The 17,208-nt window shown below is 45.7% G+C and overlaps 1 long non-coding RNA gene across 1 annotated transcript; it reads right to left on the reverse strand.

Annotated features, from left to right (window-relative positions):
* Window positions 1-2,339: 2,339 nt before the first annotated feature.
* LOC134479664 (uncharacterized) lies at window positions 2,340-4,094 on the reverse strand. The gene is made up of 2 exons (XR_010053244.1): window positions 2,726-4,094; window positions 2,340-2,605 (listed from the first exon to the last, which is right to left on the reverse strand). It is a non-coding gene; the product is annotated as an uncharacterized LOC134479664 (long non-coding RNA).
* Window positions 4,095-17,208: the final 13,114 nt, after the last annotated feature.

The following is a 17,208-nucleotide window of genomic DNA, read 5'->3' on the forward strand; positions in this document are numbered from 1 at the left end:
AGTCACCGACCAAAGAAAGAACAAGTTGATTCTGGCTTGATGCTCAAGCAGGAGCTTTGAATCAGCTGGTTACATGGCATCTAAAGTCCGAAAGTAGAGACTTGAGAACCCCTACCCCCATGTTTGTGTCTGTGTGTGTGAGAGAGAGAGAGAGAGAGAGAGAGAGAGAGAGACAGAGAGAGAGACAGAGAGACAGAGAGACAGAGAGAGACAGAGACAGAGAGAGACAGAGACAGAGAGACAGAGAAAGACAAAGACAGACAGAGACAGAGACAGACAGACAGAGAGAGAGACGGCAAAGGATATGGATTCATTGCAACTGGAGTCACAGGCGGTTGGGAGCAACCTGATTCCAGTGTTAGGACCTACAAGAGCAGTACATCTTCTCATCCACCAAGCCATGTCGCCAGCCCAGTGGAGACACTTTCCCTTGCTAACTCCGTCCAGGACCCTTAGCTCTGGAGCGGGGCCATCCAAATTTAGGGTGGTTCTTCCTACTCCAATCAATCCCAACTAGATGCTTCCACACAGACAGGCCTAGCAGTCATTCCTGTGGGTGTCCCACACAGACCCAGCGGGTGTCCCTGTGGTTATTCCATATCCCTGCAAGTCGACAGTCAACATCAGCCATTACGAGGACATCAAAGGGACCTTGCTCCTACCCTCCGTTCCGTTTCTGGAAATTTTTATAATGTCTTCCTGTGTAGCACCCCAGCAGGGAAGAAAAATAAATAAGTAACATTTGGTTTATAATTCCAAGTAGAATGATAGTTTGTAATCTCTAGGAAAGCCGATGATTGCGGTCTCTGGATGGGAGCTATTACTTAAAGCCAACTCTGTGTAACAGCTCTGCGGAGTGGAAAAGCCAACGGTCTTGACTTTAATTTCCTAATGTCCATAAAGTCATTTAGTTCATTCACTCATTCATGTATAACAAATATTGAGGAGTACTTTCTATAGCAGATCCCCCCCTTAATCATCGCAAGACTCCAGTTGACCTTGGGAGATTCCTACATTGTACTTTCTCTCTATATATCCACCTGGGATAAAGTGTAACTTCTAAATCAGGCCAGTAAGAGCCCAACAGTAACAATGAATGTAGTCATGGCAGGGTGTTAGACAAAAGTTTGTATCTGGATGCAGATACCACCAACTCCTCACATTTGGCCTTACAGAATCTCTGCTAATTGCTGTGCACTGAGGTTTTGTTTGTTGGTTTTAGGTAAGGTCTTTATGATCTGTCAGAACTGAAATGTTTCTGGACTCCGTCATTCATCTCACGCCAGCAGTTACCACTGCACCAGATCTCTTGGCCTCTCGCCCTAACCTAGGCAGTTTAGTTCTCAGTCAGTTACTCAGAGAGACCTCAACTCATAGTTTAGGGTCTTTCTCCTCTCGGGGATCCTGTCCTGAAGATTGCAGGCAACCTCAGCATTTCTGAACTAAGGATCTTCTCTTTCTCTGTCTATAAACCACTGCATTCTCCTGACTCCTGTCTCTGTGCCTCCATTTGCTACATGCCCAAGGCAACCTTTCTTTAATGATGAAGTTGTCTGCAGGGCTAACTGTAAAGCTCACTGTGTATAGTTTCCTTCCTTGCTATTGCCTATTGATTAATGTCCGCAGGTTGTTTCCTTGTGTGTTACAGGTGTGAGGATGGAAAGTCTATTTTCCATAAGACTGAAATGGATGTCGCACTCAATAAGTTTTAGCATTGCTGTAGGACCCTAGGAGTGCTGCAAATCTATAGGTCAGGAGGTGACTGGGAAGGCAAGACAAAGAGGAAGTCCAAACTTCTAGGCTCCTTTAAAACTTCAATACTGGAAGGCATTTAAGTATAGCAATTGTACTGGAGGTAAAGTTCAAAGGTAGATCATGTGCCTGGCTGCGTTTCATCTGAACTCAACCAACAAAAGAAGAAAATAAAGGGGGCTGAAGAGATGGCTCAGCGGTTAAAGAGCCCTGACTGCTCTTCCAGAGGTCCTGAGTTCAAATCCCAGCAACTACATGGTGGCTCCCAACCATCTGTAATGAGATCTGATGCCCTCTTCTGGTGTGTCTGAAGACAGCTACAGTGTGTGTGTGTGTGTGTGTGTGTGTGTGTGTGTGTGTGTGTAATAGAAATAAATCTCTTTTTTTAAAAAAAAGAAAATAAATGGTTCAGAGAGATAGCTCAGAAGTTAAGAGCACTGAATGCTCTTGCAGAGGACACAGGTTTGGTGCCACATGGCAGCTCACAACCATCTGTAACTCCAGTTCTAAGGGATCCAACACAATCTTCTGGACTCTTCTGGCAATGCGTGCGCACGATACACAGACATACCCAGGCAAGACAGTCATACACATGAACGAAAAATACACCTTTTTTTTTTTAAGAAAAGAAAAAAGCAGCAATCAAAGAAGAAAGGTTACACAGAAGGAATGTGAATACAAGTCCTGCAGAAAATCCTGAGAAAATAGCTTGGTCCGTCTGACATTGCAGCAGAATGGTTATTGGCGAAAAGACAAAGCAGGTAAAGCACCTTTAGAACCGTTTCTCCTGAGAATGGCTACTGCACACTTGCGTTTCGTCGGTGTTGGCACTGGAATTTGAAGTGAAATCTCCCTGGAATATAGAAAAGAGAGCACACGACCTGTGGTGGTTACTTTTAGTTGTCACACAGGTCTTGTCTGAGTGCGCTCATGAGAGTGTTGGGGGTGGAGTTAATGGAAGAGGAAGACCCACTCAATACGGATGGCGCCATCTCACAGGCTTGGGTCTTGGACCAAATGAAAATGGGAAAAGGAAGGGGTGAGCGAAGAACCAGCCTCTGTCTCTCTCAACTTCCTGACAACGAACTCAGTATCACCAACTGCCACAGAACGTCCGCACTGTTGTCTCCCGCCCATCCTTCCTTCTCGTCCAATGACAGGCCTCATTCTATCTTGTACCTGCCTCACCTGTGACATCATCCCACACTTTGAAGTCACAGCTAAAGCAGCTCTCCCCACCATTCATTCTTAGTCATGGTAGATGAGCCAGGAGAGCCCTGCAGATCAAACTTCAGGTTGTCAGACTTGGTGGCAAGCCCCTTTACCAACTGAGCCGTCTCACCAGCCCATGGTCTTTCTTTTACACAGTTTGGGAATTGAATTTCAAATCCTCTTTGGATGCGCTCCTCAAGCAGTCAAGTCAGGTTTGCTTTGTCTCTTGCCGTGGCCGTATACCCCTGTGAGGCGTGTAGCGCTGATCTGCCTTAGGCAGTTAAAGGAGTCACTTTAACTGTAGATGCCGAAGCAGAATTCCCTCGTGAGCTTGAAAACGACACTGGTGATGACTGAGAGGAGAGGTCCTTTTCCCCATGTGCAGCTCTGAAACATGATAAGCACTGAGGGAACCCTGCTGTGGCTAGCACTAGAGCAATAAAGACGCTAACCATGAGACTCACCACCCTTTACTCCATAGTTACCCATCTGCCACGGCCATCCAGCTGATGATCACAACAACATACATTTCAAACATGATTGGCTAACTATCTTCTTCATAACTTATAAAAAAAAGGGAATCGATGTTTTCTCCCATCTTCAAAAAAAAAAAAAAAGAAAAAGAACAAAATTCTGTTTGAAGATCCTCAGAGTCCCAATGTTGAGTCTTTGAAGACAAAGAAAACCACTGTAGCTCATTCTGCAACGAAAGGACCATATTTAAAGAAGAGTTAACCACGGCAGGGCTCAGAGGCAAAAGGAGATGAAGGTTGGAGGCAGCCAGGGAGGGACGACACCCCCCTGGCATGCTGCCCAGCTGCCAGTGGAGAGATGATAGCCTTTGGGGTAGGATGGGGGGGTAGGGGGAGCCACCAAGGTTGAGCACCATGAGGGAAAATAGCTGAGGCCTAGACACACATCAAAATAAATTCCTTAACTTTAAGTGGTTTTCCAGGCAAAGCCTTTAACCCTTTTGCCAGTGGTGTGTGGATTTTTAGGGATAGATATGAGAAATCCGGTGGTCTGGTCAATGATTTTATATGCTCAAAAGTCCCGGGTGCAGAGCACAGCCTCATGTAACCCTGCTAAAAAGGACGGGTCACGAGCTTGTCATTCAATCAACATGCAATGCTATCTCTTTTTACCTCTGGCAAATTTCATCCCCCACCCCCGCCCCCAAACGGATTGGGGAAGCAAATCTGAGTTTGTAGCTCTTTGCCAAATAAAGCTTTTTCTTTTTGCAAAATCCCAGGCACAGAACACTGGTTTCTATGCACAGCAGGCAACGAGCCCTCCTCAGTGATGTCATCCCTGTTCCAACTAGCTGAGCGTCTCAATGATTGTCCTGCTGGGACAGACCTCTCACCATAACTGGCTTGCCTCTCACCATAACTGGTGGAGTGTGTTAGCTCTCCATTCCTGCAGAGAAAGTATCACACACACACACACACACACACACACGCGCGCGCGCGTGCGCGCGCGCGCGCGCACATGTACACAGGCACACACACACACTCCATTAAAAAGACAGAGGGGTTCTTCTGAATGTTAAGTCAGACCTGTCAGTCAGTTGTTTCCAGGTAGCTTCCAGCCTTCAGAAAGGCTGAAGGAGCTTCAAGTTGGGTCTTGTCATAGAGCAAAACCCGTCTCCTCTTAGCAGTAGGGATGGGAGAGACTGATATAAAGGGACCTGTGTCACTATCTCCTGCAAAGACAAGGTCCTGATGACCCAACTTTCTTTCCACCAGGCCTCACCTCTACCATCTGTCTCCCAGTAGCAGATGAGGAACAAGCCTTTAACCCATGGTCTTTTTGAAGACATTTAAGATCCAAACTACAAAAGAGAGGAGGGAAATAAAATTCCCCTATATTTTCTTCTTCCTAGAAGGGATGGGAGAACAAAGCCCTGTAATATGAAGTTGCGTTAGCAAGGAAAAAAAAAATTAAATGAAGCACACCTCGTTTATAGGTGGGAGATAGACAGGAAATAAGGTTAAGATTCTGAGTAAATGTCAAAACAGTCGGGTTGGCTTTAGAATTAAATGTCACGTTCCTCAACACGAAGGTGGGCACCAGGCCCACTTAGGGGACTCTGGATAGGGAGACGTTTTTGTGCAGATCGTTGTTTTGTTTTGCTTTTTGTTTTGAGTCTCTATCTTAGGGTCACTATTGCTGTGATGAAACTCCGTTGATCAGAAAGCAAGCTGGGGAGGAAAAGGTTCATTTGTCTTGCTCTGCCCATCGTTGAAGAAGTCAGGACAGGTACTCAAGCGGGGCAGAAACCTGGAAGCAGTGGCTGATGCAGAGGCCATGGAGAGGTGTTGTTTACTGGTTTGCTTCCTATGCCTTGCTAAGCCTGAGTTCTTACAGCACTTAGGATCACCAGTCCAGAGATGGTGTCACCCACAATGGACTGGCTCCACCCCCATTGATAATTAATTAAGAAAATTCCCTACAGACTTGCCTACAGCCTGATTTCATAGAGGCATTTTCTCAGCTGAGGCTCTCTCCTCTCTGACGACTCTGGTTTGCATCAACTTGACATAAAACTAACCAGGACAGCTGACAATGCAAACACATCACTTTTTTAGTAAGAACCTTCCCTTTCTCATTTATCCCCCAAAGGGCACTTTAATATTCATATCACCGTATAAAACATAAACAAAATTCAAAAGACCCACGGTCCTTACAAATTCAAACACTTTAGAAGTTCAGTCTCTTTAAAACATCCGATCTCTTTAAAAATCCAAAAATCTTTTAAAGTCTTTCAACTTCTGAGGCCCCTTTTTAAAAAAAAAAAATCAAAATTAAGTTAAATACTTTCTTCAGGAGGGAAGATCCAGGGCGCGATCACAGTCTGAACCAAGCAAAAACCAAACTCCGACAGTGTGAACTCAATGTCCAATTATCTGAGATCCATTCACCATCCCTGGGCTCCTCCAAAGGACGTGGATCACCTCTCCAGCTCTGCCCTCTGCAACACACACAGCTTGCCTTCTAGGCTCTGGCTGACTCCATCCCACTGCTGCTGCTGTTCATGATGGTCATCCCATGGCACTGGCATCTCCAAAACCGCTAGAGTCTCTTGCTGGAACTGGGCTGCACTTTCACCCTCTCCTGGCCTTCTGCAGGGACTCCAGCCCTGCCACACAGTGCCAAGCCTCAGCTTCTCCCCATGACTCCTTCATGCCTTCAAAACCAGTCCCATCTGGGAGACTCTTACCCTACCAAGTTCAGGGGGCAGAAGGAGGGCTCCTCTGGAAGACAGCTTCTGTGAGCTCTCAGGTAACACTTCCCAGAAGATTTCACCTCAGTGATGCTGGTCCCTTCTTCTCCAGCCGACCAGCAAAGTTTCGCTTTATTAGTTCCGGTACCTTGTTGATCACAGATGATTCCTCAGCCCCAGCTAACCGGAACCCTAATTCAAAATAACATGTGACCCAACAGAGTCTTTAAACCCCACAGGCAGTCATTCATCTTCTGCCTTTTCCTCAACCTTCTCACCTTCTAAGCTCCTATAGCTCACCATGCAATGAACACTCAACCACTTTCCTTGCACCAAGATCCAAAGTCCTTCCACAATCCTCCCCCAAAACAACCTGGTCAGTCTGTCACAGCGATACTCCACCATCCTGGTAGCAATTTCTGCCTTAGTCAGGGTTACTGTTGCTGCAATGAAACACCATGACCAAAAAGCAAACTGGAGAGGAAAGGGTTTATTTGACTTACACTTCCCCATCTCTGTTCATCATCAGAGTGTGGACAGGAACCCAAACAGGGCAGGAACCTGGAGGCAGGAGCTGACGCAGAAGCCATGAGGCTCCCTGGCTTGCTTCCCATGGCTTGCTCAGCCTGTTTTCTTATTGAACCCAGGACCACCAGCCCAGGGATAGCACCACCCCAAATGGGCTGGGCCCTCCCACATCAATCAGTAATTAAGAAAATGTTCTAGAGGAGTGCAGCCTGATCTTATGGGGGGAATTTTCTCAACTGAGGCTCCTTCCTCTTGGGTGACTCTAGTTTGTGTTACTATCCAGTACAGTCTCACACTGTATGTGGCCGGCTGGCCCAGAACTGCTGGGTTTGCAAGCATGAACATTATGCCTGGTTCTGGTGCAGATTTAAGTGGTCGCCTTCTCCATTAATATGAGATTACAGAGAGGTAGAATCACCCTTCTGGGTACAGTGAGGAGACAGACATCTTTGCAAGTACAGATGTGTGTGTGTGTGTGTGTGTGTGTGTGTGTGTGTGTGTGTGTGTGTGTGTGTATGCCTGCCAGAGATCATTCTTCAATCACTCTCCACCTTGATTTTTGAGACAGTGTCTCTCTTACTTGGACCTGAGGCTCATGAATTAGGCTAAGCTGGGGTCTTGACATTTTTAGTCTGGCTAGACATTCTGCCTGCACATGTGATGTGAGCTGTGGTAATTCATTCATGCATAACGTCCTCCAGTAAGCCACTAACATTTGCTTTCAGTGGGTGTGTTGAATCATTCTTAAGAGTCTGGTTTTTCTTTTTCTCTTTTTTAACATGGGATGTAGATTGGTTCCAACTTTATGCCCCAACTCTGATCCTTACAGAAACTTGGTTTAAAATCTACACAAAACCACCATTCTACACAGCAACGGCGCCATTAAGCCCCAGTGAATCCACACACTTAAGGATGAGCCTGGTCTCCACGGTAATCCTGGAAGAACAACCGTGCTTTTACGGCGCAGTTACTGTCAGCCCTTGTTTTTAATCCAACCCCAATGGGAATGTAGAGGAGCGAGAATGGCAATTAGAAGATTTCTGGTCACAGCACCCGGAATGTAGCTCGGCGTTCAGGTTCAACCCCCAAAACCAGGAAAAGGAAAAAATGGCCTTCTGGTAGATGCTCAAGACCGGATGAAAACATTCTAAGCTGGGAAGAAGTCAGCGTCAAGGTTGTCCCATACCCCCAGCTGGTGATTTCACCAGATATGGAGTGGGGAGGAGGGGAGCCCGGAGTGATCTCCGGGTAGAAGCATCCTGTTGACACTATGTAGCAAGTAGTTTCAACAAAACACCCACGTGAGCATAGCTGGCAACTTTCAGCTGGCAACCGCTCTAGGCAACTTTCTCAAAACCTGGTGAGGAAATCAATCCCTGACCGCTAGCAAGAGGCTCCTCGGACACAGGTATAGAGTCAGTACACCTTAATCTCCCACCTAGGGTCTTTGGATGCTTCCCCATTCTTCTGAAGTAAGTTCTGGCGTAGCGTACAAGGCCGCGTGTAACGGGGATAGCCGATGCCTTTTGGGTCTTGGCATCTTGGCAGTATGGGTCTGCATCCTGAACTCTAACTTCATTGGAGCCGTCCACTCATGTCCTCTAGGGGTCGCACACACCGCTCCACTGCCCCACCTCACCCACGAACGCCTTGTCCCATGATGATCATTCCCACAGGCCTCACTGTATGTTGAGCCCAAGTCTGTGCACCCTCGCTTAGTATCAGTCAGTACAGATCAAGGACCTTCCATAACTGCCCAACTTCCTTCCATGCGGTCTCCAGGAAAGGCAGGGGCCTGACCCACCCATTTCTGTGTCTGAAGTGTTTCAGCACACATCTGGAACAACATAAACGCACTACTCCAAAGCACGATTCTCATTAGAGAAGAAAAGGAAGATCACAGGCCTGTTCCGCCTACCCATTTCCTGGTAAAAATGAGAGGGGGCGGAGCTAAGGACCTTGTTTCCTTAGAAATAAGACACATTTTAACGATAAATACGTGGACTCCAAAGGTCTAATTTCTGGTGTTTAAAGTCACACCCCGTAAGACCCATGATAAAGATGTCCTTTGATCTCGCAGCTTGCCTCCGAAAAGCTCTGATCTTAACCATTCTTTGACAAAGGGTCTGAATCTGTATTAAGCACTCACCGGACTGCTCGTCACTTTCTCGGCCTAGAACAACAAACCAGCAGATGCTTGGAAAGAGGGCATTAGAGGAAATGAAAAATGATTTACAGGGACACAACAGAGCCAGTGCTTTAGTGGCCTCCACAGCAATCATCTTTAAGTACTTAAAAAATCATTGCTTCCTACGACAAAAGAACTTTAAATGCCACCTTCTAAAAACCTGGAACTGTTAGACACAGGAAGAAACTGATCTCCGATCCCATTGATGTTCTTGGTGGGTGTGAGCAGTTTCCATTCAATCCTCTCCTCTGCAACGCTGCAGACAATGGGGACTTGCAAAGGGCATCTCGGATCATGTTCTCTTCAATAAGGAGTCCATTCTTCAATAGATATGGACGTCAGACTCAGCTAAGCATTCTACATATATTAGTGTGTTTTTAGTTGCTACAACAAAATACCAGAAGTTCCATGTTTGTTTGTCTGTTTTTTAGAGAAGGGAGGTTTGTTTGGCCCACAGAGTTAGTCCTCAATCAGCCTTGGTTCAGCTTCTGTTAGGAGTTCCCTTGGCTACTTCACATGGTGACATCATGTTGGAAGATGGAGGGATAAGAGGATGAGACAAAAGTCAGGGACCAGGAGAAACATCAAGCTCACCCTTTTAGGACTTGTCAGCCTTGTAGGAAATAACTGAAGTTGTATGAGGACTACTGTAATTTCTTCCCGAAGTAACGCCTCGATACTCTCCACACAGAAGCACTGAACGGCAGTCCTCTGCTGTGTGAACCCTTCCAGGACACTCCCAAACCACAGGACCACCACGGTCAGCTCTTTCTTTTAGAAAGCTGTAGAAGTTTCTAGCAAACGTGACCCGCAGAACAGTTATTCTCAATATTTAGCCCAATGTATTTAAAAACCAGTTTGAGTTATATTTGAGCTCTCGTGTCATCCAAGGTCATATATCCGATGGGACACTAAGGGATACAGACACAGACTTGACACCAGCGTGGTCTCTAGGACACGGGTGTGATAAGGGAAAAGGGATAATGACAGATTACTGAGGGAAACCTCCCACTCTGGGTTATTTAGGAGAATATAAGAGTAGTCATTCACCACCTGTGGGTCCATAACTGTAGGTGACCTTATAGTAATTAGGAGATGCAGTCATACTGTAGTCAGAAATGTGCCTAAAGAACGTTCCCAACTGTGCTATACTATTATGTGAAAATGTGCTTTAATCACAGAAAAAATGAGAACCTCCCCTCCCACCTCTGAGAGACCATTAAGGCCTCAGGCTAAGGTAGCTAAAAGTCTAGGATGTGAAGAGACATAGCATGGAGGAACAAGGATGTTTCCGGTGTTCATAGTTAAGACTAGAGTTCAAACCTTAGGATACTCAGCCAAGGGCTTCTTGCAGTATACTCAGTTCCCTCTTTGAAACAAACCTAGGTCCCTACCATTAAAAATGAGAAGAATTCTTGTGCATGCACAGATACACGCATATATTCTCACACACTTTCACACACACACTCTCACAATACTCTCACACACACGTACACACATATACACACTCATATACACAAACACACTCACTTGCTCTCTCACACACACTATACACAAATCCTCACACACACACACACACACACACACACACACACACACCACACACACACTCAAACAGGCATGTGATCACTTCTTATCCCAAAACCCTGTCCCTCTTGGATTATGAACTATCTGAAACACTTTGGAGGGTCTCCTCCAAAAGCAATCAAATTAGTGAAGAATTGGACAAATTAGTAGAGAATTGGACATTTTGCACGTCTTGAGTGGGATTTCTAGTTGCTTGCTCTTACCGCTGGAACTGCATGAGACTCTTAGACAGTTCGTAATAAGACTGCATTAACAGGAGATGAGGATAGTTTGGGGTTATGTGAGACAGGAATGAAGTGCTAAAGAAATCCACTGAGCTGGAGTGCTGACCCCCAGGAGAGTGGTAACGTTTTATGGCTCCCGGTTGACTGCAGGTGCTGGCCAGCAGATATGGATACAGGAATGAGCTCACCCAGGCAGCTCAGCAGAGGCGACTGGGAATCCAGGTGTAGAGGCTGTGGAACTCTGTGCTCTGATTCCGAGGATGACTTAACTCTCAGCAATTCTATAGCGTATCTTCAAGAAAAAGAACCAACATCCAACCCAAAGAAAGAACCCTGGGAAAATGTAGGCAGAAGTCAGGCATTTGCTAAGCTGTGTAGCATTTAAAAAAAAAAAAAAAAGTCCAGTTCTTGCAAAATTGTTAGAAGATAAAATGTTGTAATTCAAGTCCAGCGTGGAGCGACCAGGAAGTGACAATGTGTCAGTGGGCAGGCAAGCTGGACCACTGTGTTTTACCTCAGTGTGTACTGTATACGCTGCCTGCTTAACACTTTTATTTGAAAAATGGATAGTTTATATTTTAGGATTAAAAACCCATCAGTATTTATATGTCCAAAGCATAAACTGGGTTTATCCAGCTTCCTGGTTAAGATCTATTTCAGATGCCCATTTTCTGGGTTCCTTTCTATTCCCATTTATTATGGTTCTCCCTTCCCACTTCCCAGCTCCAAACCTCACCTTTCCATCTGCAACAGTAAATGTGTTGGAGTCCCTGGGGCTTGACGCCTCTGACATTGTTACATTCTTGCTTCTAGCCGACACTCCCTTGCCGGTCCTTGTTCTGAAGACCTAGTGGGCCATCCATCATCCTATAATACTTTCTCTCTGCCTCCAAGCAGAAATGACACCGCCCTTCATCCACTTGTGCCTGGGATTCCTCTCCAGTCTTCAGCCATCTTGTGTCAGGGCTGCCTGTGCCAGCTCTAAGATTACTGAAATAACGGGTTAATAAAAAGCTACTTTCTCAAGACCTCACATGCTTTCTTCCTACCGTCCTAGACCTCTCCAGGGGGACAAGGACTTAGGCCAGTGCTTCTCAACCTTCCTAATACTGTGGCCTTTCATACAGTTCCTCATGTTGTGGGGACTCTCAGCCATAAAATTATTTTCGTTGCTACTCCATAACTGTAATTTTGTTACTGTTATGAATCGTAATGCAATTATCTGTGTTTTCCAATTGTCTTAGGTGACCCCTGTGAAAGGGTTATTCAACTACTCCCCAAGGGGCCTCCACTCACTGTTTGAGAAATGTTGACTTAAAGGCTACCTTTGCTTAAAAGCATTGATGCTTCCCAGTCTGGCCTAAAAATGCCCAATGGGTAAGTAAAGATATAAAACCTTGACATCTGTGGATCCATTTTGCCTAGGCCACCTTTACTTTGAATCATTCTCTTCTGCGGCTACCTCAGATTTAAGTAGACCTTGTGACCAGAGTCTACCATCTACCAGTCAGGAAGCAATGCTTTTCATGTTGCAATAAGGCCCTGTCTAACCAATGCTGATCAATGGAACCACCATTTTTCCTTAAAGATTTATTTATTTATTTTCTGTATATGAGAACAATGTGGCTATCTTCAGACACGCCAGAAGAGGGCGTCGGATCCATCATAGATGGTTGTGAGTCACCATAAGGTTGCTGGGAATTGAACTCAGGACCTCTGGAAGAGCAGCCAGCCTTCCTAACCATCTCTCCAGCCCTGGAACCACCATTTGACTAAGACGTATTATTTGTAATTGTTTGCGCCACCCTTTGTCCCTTTCCTCTATAACCTGGAAAGTGAAGTCAGCATTCCTGGGGACAGAGATAAGGTTGCAGGACTCCTTTGTCTCGATATCATGGATGTACTGATTAAATTTCTTTGCTGTTTTTCACCACTTCCTTTTCCATTTCTCGGGAACTATTTGTTGGAATTCCCTCCCCCTAGAGTCCGGATCTCTATTGCAGGATTCCATTAATACTAGAGTCCAGCGGCTGAAGGGTTAATGCTGGTAGCAGCAGGACTCTCCAGACGGGCTGCCCCTGGCCTCACTCTCACCCGTTCTCACGAACTCACCAGCGTTGATTAGAACACCCACCTTCAAGTCTGTCCGATTCACACTTCCCGGTGAATTACTTGGTTCCTCCCAGTCCTTAGCTTTCTCATCTACAAGGCAGGGGTGAGAACTACCTCGCAGGGTTTGCAGCAGGAGTTTACGGTCATTTACAGTTGAGATGGTAATTACCGGTGTATGCCAGTTTTGAAGAAGATTAGTAAGTATGCCAGGATTCTGAGAAAATTCCAGGGGAAGGCAGTGCTAGTCTGGGCCTCTTGTGCTGACATTGTTGCTGACCAAGCCTGCCATACCTAACAGCCCAGAGTGGGGAGAACAGCCGGAGGCTTGGCTCCTTTCCCAAAGGCAGTAACTGTCCTAAGTGGCAGCAAGGTTTTTATTTAAACACTTAACTCATCTAAACCTCTCAGAGTGTGTGGAAGGCTCTGTTTTCTTTGCTTTTGTTTTTCCATACACTTCTTCTGATTGGACCAGCAAGCTTGGAGGTCGAAAGGGCTTCTGAGAATCCCATTTTCTTGGAAGCCTTTAAGAGGCCAGGCACTATTCCCTGGAAAATATGAGGTTCTTGGGGATTTTTAGAAGCTTAAACTCTTCCATCAAAGTTAAGATATCTCAAACCCAGTTCCTGGGAAGCGTCGTCAACACCTTAATTGGCCCAGTTGGCTTCCTCTGAAGGCAGTGCTTTCTAATTCAGATCCTGGCTTAACTCCAAGGTCTCCTCCAACCAGTCTCCTTCTGGGATGGATGATAAGCAGCAAGCTCTAGCCTGTGTTTCTTCAGAGTTGGAGAGAAATAAAAGAAGCCTGGCTGCGGGCGGTTGCATAAATCATGCTTATGTTGCTTTCCGGAAGTGTATTTTTCTCCAGGAAATCATCACCCTCAAGAGAAATCCCTCTTCTTCCTCCTCGCCTCCATCCCCCCCATACTGAGTGTGAGAGCGAATAGAAGATTCATCTTTGGTCTGGGCTCAAAAGGTAAAGTCTGGAGGCCAGGAAGCTTCAGGGTTTGCATCCTGATGGGCAAAAGCCTGGGCAGCAGAACTGAGGAGGAAGGAAAGATCTCTCTCTCTCTCTCTCTCTCTCTCTCTCTCTCTCTCTCTCTCTCTCTCTCACACACACACACACACACACATACTTACACATTCACACATACACACACACATGCACACACTCAAACACATACATATATACACTCATATATACACACACACATATAAACACACACATAGGCAGACACTCACACACATAAAGACACACACATATACTCACACAATGCACACACACATATACACACTCATGAGTATACACACACATATACACACTCACACGTATATACTCACACACATGTATACACACACTTACACACATATACACTCACACAATGCACACATACATATACACACTCATGAGTATACACATACACATATACACACACATACTCAAACATACACACACATACACACATACACACACACATACTTACACATTCACACACATTCACACATACACACACACACATGCACACACTCAAACACATACATATATACACTCATATATACACACACACATATAAACACACACATAGGCAGACACTCACACACATAAAGACACACACATATACTCACACAATGCACACACACATATACACACTCATGAGTATACACACACACATATACACACACATATACACACTCACACGTATATACTCACACACATGTATACACACACTTACACACATATACACTCACACAATGCACACATACATATACACACTCACGAGTATACACATACACATATACACACACATACTCAAACATACACTCACACACACACACACACACACACACACACACACACACACACACACACACGAGCCTCTTAGAAAGCACAGCTGCTCCCCTCCTTGGGGCTACAAGCAGAGCAAGCAGGATGAAAGAAACCCGCCCCTTTGGAGTTTTCCTTTGCTCCTCCCTCCTCTCAGCTTCTCATCTCCCATTCCTGTCACACCCCCTTCCTTTTAAGGGCATTCAAAATTCTGAGGAAAAGTTTCTGAGGAAAAGATGGGTAAGATGTTAACAGTTAAGTTTTTCTTCAGATTCGTAGAAACATATTGTTTGGGTCTCTGTCTCAACTAACACAAAGCACAACAATTCAAAAGGAGAATTTGCAAGAGCTGGCCCCAGGGCCATGTACAAACTCAGTGCAATGTCTCAGAGAAGAGGACCCAGATCCTAACCCACACCTTCTCTCCTAACATAACGCTTCATGTTCCTGAGCCCCCATGTTGGAGTGTTAAGGCAGTAACCCCTTTGTATTCCCAATCCTGTGGGTCGTGAGTAAACATGAACCCCATATCTAATTCTCGTCTCCCTATAGATGCACCCGCCAGACCTTTAACTCGGGAAAAGCTACACCTTTGAACCCCCACACATATGTCGATGACACCACGCTCACAATGCTCTAGTGACAATTCTAGAAGTACAGCCAGTACGGACTACAGTTTTAAAAGCACAGATGCTCCGAAACCGTAGCTGGAATCCTTTTCCTTCACCTCATGGCCCTTCAACTGTTCGCTTGAGGTCATGGTAATGTTGTCTGAGCAGTAGGGTCGAACAGCTGAAAAGAGAAAAGAGCAGTGTCAACTGACTTCTTTCGAAGGTTCTGCCCTTGAGACACACAAATGGACAGCATACATTAACAGCTTGAATGATAGATTTGGAAAACGTCGTCAGAAAGAGGAAAGCTCCTTTAATTTTCTTTTCTGTGACGGGGGTATTATCCACCAGCTGAGGAGGATATGGTAGGAGATTCATCCACCAAATGAGGATTCTTCTGCTTTGCTCAGATAGAAAATGTATGGCAGTCAGGTCAAGGGACTTCTTCCGTGCTGGCAACTGTGACCCCTGGGTTCTGAGATGCTCCATGGTCAGCATTCTAGCTCTGGGCTTTAAATGTCAGTGGCTCCGACACACAGCACCCAGTCCTGAGGCAGGAGAATGGGGTGGCGAGTAAGACTGTACAAACGGTTGGCAGAGAAGAAGCCAGGCAGGTATCAGCATGTTTATGTGCGGCTGGGTTGTAAACTCCAGAGTTTGTGCCAGGCCAGCTCTTTATCAAATGAGCCCCATCCTCGGCCTTCAAGGAAACTGTTTTAACAATGAGTAAGCCCTAGCTGAACATCCTGGGGCATTCTGCACCGCATGATCTAGCTTACATTAAGGGGTAAAATAAGGAAGGGCCTCGTGAGGACCTGTGCATTTGTAGAATGCAAGGAAAGGGAGACGGCATTTCTTGTCCAGGATCTAGGGAGGCAGTAAGACCTTTAATAATGTCCCAGAGAGGAGACATGTGTACAGAAAGGGCCCTAGAAAACAGAGGGGTTAACAGGAACCCTATTCCTATTGTTGTAATAAAGCATGGTCAGCAAGCAACTTATGGAAGGAAAGGTTTATTTGGCTTATGTTCTGGAGGGAAAAGGGTTGTCGTGGTGTTAAATCTCACATGGCTGTAAACGGCAAATACGGCAGCTGTAACTGAAGCTGAGGACTCACATCTTGTCTCACAGGCACCAGGCAGGGTGACCTGTGAATGACATGTGGCTTTGGAAACCTCATCACTGCCACCCCCCAACCCCCCATGACACACTTCCTCCAGCAAAGCCTCACCTCCTAAATTTATCCAGATCGTTCCAGCAACTGGGAATCAGATATTTCATACACCTGAACCTGTGAGGAACAGTCTCATTTAAGATACCACAAGGAGCAGTGGCCAGGCAGAGACAGCGTGGTAGCGGCCAGAAGGGGCGTGGCCAAGCTCTCTGAGATACTTGCAAAGACGGTCACGAACGTGGCTGAAAAACATCCTTGGGAAAATGTTGTGTGCTTTTGGAAACAAGTACCTTTCACATGTACATTCCCAACATATATTATATATAATATATACATTTATATTTGACATTTTATTATACACATTCTCTTATATACACATATGGTATGGTTTGCCCTGGAGTTATCTATATTTTGATGCTAATTCCACTGCCCCAAGGACAGCTGCCTAGTCACGTACTCAGGATTCAGGTGACTTCACCAGAACCTTCTCCCCATTGAATTTGTAAAGTACAGGTGAGGGGCAGGTACAGGATAGAAGGAGGCCCGTCATTGGAGGAGAAGGAAGGATGGGCGGGAGAGAAGTTTGAAGGAAGAGGAGGAGACTGGAGGAAAAAGGAAGGGACAGGAAAGGAGGAGAGGGTGAGAAACCATGGCAGGTGATGTTAAGATTCTGCTCTGTGTATTTACAGGTTGTTATTAATGTTCCTAAGGGATGGATGTTACCGGGCTTTGTATGTTTAAGTGGGCAATTATATCTTATCAATTGGGTCAAAG

This window comes from Rattus norvegicus, chromosome 7, assembly GCF_036323735.1.
Source record: "Rattus norvegicus strain BN/NHsdMcwi chromosome 7, GRCr8, whole genome shotgun sequence".
Classification (NCBI taxonomy): Eukaryota; Metazoa; Chordata; class Mammalia; order Rodentia; family Muridae; genus Rattus; species Rattus norvegicus.